Consider the following 6,000-nt stretch of genomic DNA (forward strand, 5'->3'; position numbering starts at 1 on the left):
CTATCTAAATTGTGGGAAAAATCTATACACTTGTGTTTTCCTACTAATATTTCTTGTTGTGATTTCAAACACTCATTCAACTATTGGGCTATGGTTAGTTAGTCCATATATCACTCTCACGTTGCTTACAAAATGATTCTTACCATTTTTCTTACCTTTATAAACTTATAGCTGAAAGATGCCTCCTCGCAAATCTCCCAGGAATAATCCTGCACCACCACCTCCTCCGCCTCCGGTCATCGATACTGCAGCCCTAAATGCTGCCGTAGCTGCAGCAGTGGCAACTGCCATGGCTCAGTATCACTCTTCTGATGCCAGCAGAGGTGGAACCCCTGTGGAATCAATCCCGGTTGAAACCCCTGTGCGCTCGAGAGAGTGCTCTTACAAGGATTTCACCAACTGCAAGCCGAAGTCATTTCATGGGACCGGCGGAGTCATTGCTCTCTCGCAATGGTTCGAGAAGACTGAAGCGGTCTTCGAAATATGTTCATGCCCTGCTGCAAGCAAAGTGAAATATGTCGCATGCACCTTTGAAAGAAAGGCCCTGACGTGGTGGAACGGCCACGTTAAATCTCTAACTCTCGTCGTATCCAATGACATAGGCTGGGAAACGATGAAAGACCTCATGATTGAGGAATACTGCCCGAGGGGCGAGATCCAGAAACTAGAGCAGGAGCTTTGGAGCCTGACCATGAAGGGCACCAACATTGTCGCTTACACCACCAGATTCAGCGAACTGGTGGCCCTCTTCTCTAATATGGTTCCCACTGAAGGGAAAAAGATCGAAAGGTACATATGGGGGCTTGTGCCTCCGTATCAGGGGAATGTTCTAGCATGAAACCCCGCTACCTTCGACAGTGCCAAACGATTGGCACAACGACTCATTGACCATGGAGTCAAAACCCCTGCAACCACAACCACCCTAGCCATCCCGGAACTCTCCAAACCCGCTGATACTAAGCGGAAATTCTGGGATGAAAAGAAGAAGCAACAGGCTGCCAAAAAGCAGCAAATTGTGGCAATACATGCCACAATAACCCCTGTTGCTGCTACTACTACTCCGGTGGGTGGGTATGCTGGAAGTTCGCCTAAGTGCAACAAATGCAACTACCACCACAATGGCCCCTGCCATGAAATGCAGTGCTCTAACTGCCACAGGAGAGGACACACAATCCGTTTCTGTAAATCTTCGGCGAGACCGATCGCCCAAGTCCCCGGCTCTGGCGCGAGCCTGACCTGCTATGGATGTGGCGAAGCAGGCCACTATAAGAGGGACTTCCCCAAGGCGAAAAATGCTGGCGGAGCAGGGAGGGTACTAGCGATAGGCCACGGGGAAGCAGTTGCTGACCCGACAGTGGTGACTAGTACGTTCCTCCTCGATGACTCCTATGCATGCATTCTATTCGATAGTGGAGCGGAGCGAAGCTTCGTAAACCATAAATTTACTCGCATGCTTAATCAACCACTGCACGCACTCAAAGAACTATTCACAGTAGAAATGGCTAATGGAAAAACTGAAAGTACGAGTAGCATATACTTAGGTTGTACCCTAACTCTAGATAACCATTCAGTCCCAATCGACCTCATGCCAGTCTCAATAAAAAGTTTCGACGTTATCATTGGCATGGATTGGTTAAGCCTTCATCGCGCCGACATCATGTGCTACGAGAAAGCAGTCCGTTTAAACCTTCCGTCTAACGAAACTCTTATAGTCTACGGCGACAAACCTGGTGCAAGTCTTCGCATCATATCAAGTATTCAAGCACAGAAGTATCTGCGTAAGGAATACTATGCATTCCTTGCTCACGTCGTCGACACGAGCCTCAAAACGAAAGAACTAAAGAACATCCCTGTAGTGAGCGACTTCCCCGACATCTTCCCAGAAGAACTACCCGGGTTACCTCCGCAACGACAGGTCGAGTTCAGAATCGACTTAGTCCCAGGAGCTACCCCAGTAGACAAGTCGCCCTACCGCTTAGCACCAGCTGAGATGCAGGAACTCTCTGGTCAACTTAACGAACTGCTCAGCAAGGGCTTTATAAGACCAAGTTTCTCACCTTGGGGAGCACCGGTCTTGTTCGTTAAGAAGAAAGACGGATCATTCCGTATGTGTATTGACTACAGAGAACTCAACAAACTAACGGTCAAAAATCGTTACCCTCTGCCTCGCATAGACGATCTATTTGACCAACTACAAGGGGCGAACTATTTTTCTAAGATTGATCTGAGATCTGGATATCACCAGTTACGAGTGCTAGAGGAGGATGTGCCGAAGACAGCCTTCCGAACTCGTTACGGACATTACGAGTTCGTGGTGATGCCATTCGGATTGACCAATGCGCCAGCAGTCTTCATGGATCTGATGAATAGAGTATGCCGACCTTATTTGGATCAGTTCGTCATCGTTTTCATTGATGGCATCCTGATCTACTCCCGAAGTAAGAAAGAGCATGGCGATCACCTGCGACAAATTCTAGAGACGTTACGAAAAGAGAAACTTTATGCGAAGTTCTCGAAATGTGAATTTTGGATCCGAAGAGTCGAATTCTTAGGACACGTGGTAAGCGAAGAGGGAATCCACGTGGACCCATCCAAAATTAAAGCCATTGAGAACTGGTCAGCACCTAAGACGCCGACAGAAATTCGTCAATTTCTAGGTCTTGCTGGCTACTACCGCAGATTCATTCAGAACTTCTCCCGAATGGCGAAACCTCTTACAACCCTGACCCAGAAAGGCGTGGCCTTTGACTCGGAAGAGAAACAAGAGAGAGCGTTCCAAACACTCAAGCGAGCCTTGTGCACCGCGCCAACACTATCTCTCCCCGAAGGGATAGAAGACTTCGTAGTCTATTGCGATGCATCGAACCAAGGGCTCGGGTGTGTTCTGATGCAGCGAGGTAAGGTCATCCCCTACGCCTCGAGACAGTTGAAGACACATGAGGTTAACTACATGACCCACGATCTTGAACTAGGAGCAGTGGTGTTTGCTCTGAAGATCTGGAGACATTACTTGTATGGAACGAAAAGCACTATCTTTACCGACCACAAGAGTTTACAACACATTTTCGATCAAAAGGAGCTCAACATGAGACAACGACGGTGGGTCGAGCTACTCAGTGATTACGAATGCGATATTCGTTATCATCCGGGTAAAGCCAACGTAGTAGCAGACGCCCTAAGTCGGAAGGAATATTCTGGTCGAAAAATCAAGTCATTGTCAATAACCATCCATTCACACTTGTCTAATCAAATTCAGACGGCCCAACTTGAAGCCATGAAACCTGAAAATGTGACGAGTGAATCCCTCAGAGGAATGGACAAGAATTTAGAAGCCAAGGGTGACGGAGCCTTATATTTCATGGATCGGATCTGGACACCGAAACACGGTGGTTTCTGAGACTTGGTCATGACCAAGGCGCACAACACTCGGTATTCCGTCCACCCAGGTTCAGATAAGATGTATCTGGATCTTAAAAAGCTATACTGGTGGCCTAATATGAAAGCAGAGATTGCTACCTTCGTGAGTAAATGCCTTACTTGCGCAAAGGTTAAGGTCGAGTACCCGGAGCCCTCTGGTTTATTGCAACAACCAGAGATCCCAGAATGGAAGTGGGAGCGGATCACTATGGATTTCATAACCAAGTTGCCCAAGACAACGGGTGGACTTGATACCATATGGGTCATCGTCGATAGATTGACCAAGTCTGCACACTTCCTACCTATCAAAGAAACCAACAAGATGGAGAAACTTACGAGAACATACATTAGGGAAATAGTACGGCTACATGGTGTACCTATGTCCATTATCTCCGATAGAGATAGTAGGTTTACCTCAAGATTTTGGCAATCACTACAACATTCCCTAGGAACAAGGCTAGACATGAGCACAGCCTACCATCCTCAGACCGACGGACAGAGTGAGAGGACCATCCAAACACTGGAAGATATGTTGCGAGCCTGCGTGATTGACTTTGGGAAGGCATGGGATACTCATTTACCCCTTGTCGAGTTTTCCTATAATAACAGTTATCACACGAGCATCAAGGCTGCTCCATTTGAAGCCCTCTACGGCCGAAAGTGCAGATCCCCTATGTGTTGGGCTGAGGTGGGTGATACCCAACTAGCAAGGGGGCAAGCTTCCGACATTACTCTTACCGGTCCGGAAATCATCCGGGAAACGACAGAGAAGATCGTTCAGATCCGTCAACGATTGAAAGCCTCTAGAGACCGACAGAAGAGCTACGTAGATAAACGAAGGAAACCTTTGGAATTTTAGGTGGGAGACCGAGTCCTTCTCAAAGTCTCACCCTGGAAGGGCTTGATACGCTTCGGCAACCGTGGGAAGCTTAATCCGAGGTACATAGGGCCTTTCGAAATTCTTGCAAGAGTCGGCCCCGTAGCTTACAAACTCGATCTACCAGGCGCACTTCGTAACGTACATTCTACATTCCACGTATCTAACTTGAAAAAGTGTCTATCCGACGAGACTCTCGTAATCCCACTCGACGAGATCGAGATCAACGAGAGCCTCAATTTTGTGGAAGAACCAGTAGAAATCATGGACCGAGAGGTCAAGCAAACAAAACAAAGTCGCATACCCATTGTGAAGGTTCGGTGGAACGCTAAGCGGGGACCTGAATTCACATGGGAATGCGAAGATCAGATGCAACACAAGTACCCACATCTGTTTCCCTAATCCACGAGTGTTCTCTTACTTTGAATTTCGGGATGAAATTCCCTCTAACGGGGGGATAATGTGACAACCCGATATTTCAACTCTTTGTAATGGCCTAATAGGTCAAGTATTGTAAACATTTTTGAGTTAATAAAATTAACTTTGATAATAAAATGTCCAAAAAGTTTCTATTTAAATTTTTCTATGCTTAAATATCATTAAACCATGATCGTACGTAAAAAGAACGCCCAAATCCGACTTCGTATAGTGAAATTATGATTTTTCCAAGTTCAGCTTAGCAACAGACAGCTAAAAACTCGAAACGGAGATCGAACGACATTTGGCCGGAATGACCTAAACGAGAATCGAAGGTCTCGACAATGGTATTTCAACGGTAAAAAGTCTGGCAAAAACCGACGTCAGATAAAGAAGTTATGAATTTTTAAAGAGATTCCTTAATCACGTCATTTTAATAAATAAATAATAAAAATAATTTCGGAATTTGCCAACGGAATCTAAACGAAAGTTGTAGATCGTAGTCTCACCTTTGCGGGGAGATAAAGAACGTCAAAAACGGAGTTCGTATGAAGGAGATATGAATTTTTGAAGTTTGATAAATGATTTATATATAATTTTTATTAAAATTTCGGTATTATCCGAAGAGGAGTCAGCCTAGGGCCGAGGTACGCGCCGCGTACCCCCGTACACCCCGCGTACTCGAGGCCACGGCCTCGGATCATCCACGTCGCCCTATGCGAAGCTATCTGACCCGCCGTCCCATCCGACCCGCTCCATCCGAAATACGTAAGCGATGACGTACGGGTACGCGCTGCGTACGCTCATACGCCCCGCGTTCGGAGGCGGTTCAGCACCCCTATAAAAGGGATGCGAGCCTTTCCGAAAAATTTGTTCATTTTCTCTATTTCTCTCACGATCTTGCCTCGATTTCCGTGCCCGTTCAAACCCAAAGCTCTGGTCTTTTTGCTCAAGTCCCGAGAGTCGATTTTACTCCCGAGATTCCCGAGAATCCCGAGAAAAATCCGTTTCCTGAGACGAAACTCTGCCCGGTTTTCGATCTCGCTATCTTCAAGCTTCCAAGTGAGTTCATACCCCTTTATTCAACCTTTGAAATGCTTTTAAATGTTTTAAATACTTTATGGGGGGGGGGGGGATACACGTTAAACACTTATAGTTATCGCTTCGATCACATGTGATTGCATTAATCACATGTGATTAATAACTAGGAAACCAATGATTTTATCACTGTTCAAACTGTTTTACTTCAAAATGTTTTACAAACTCTTTTACTTATCAAATGCTTTATT

Source organism: Lactuca saligna, chromosome 1, assembly GCF_052625555.1.
Source record: "Lactuca saligna cultivar CGN05327 chromosome 1, ASM5262555v1, whole genome shotgun sequence".
Taxonomy (NCBI): Eukaryota; Viridiplantae; Streptophyta; class Magnoliopsida; order Asterales; family Asteraceae; genus Lactuca; species Lactuca saligna.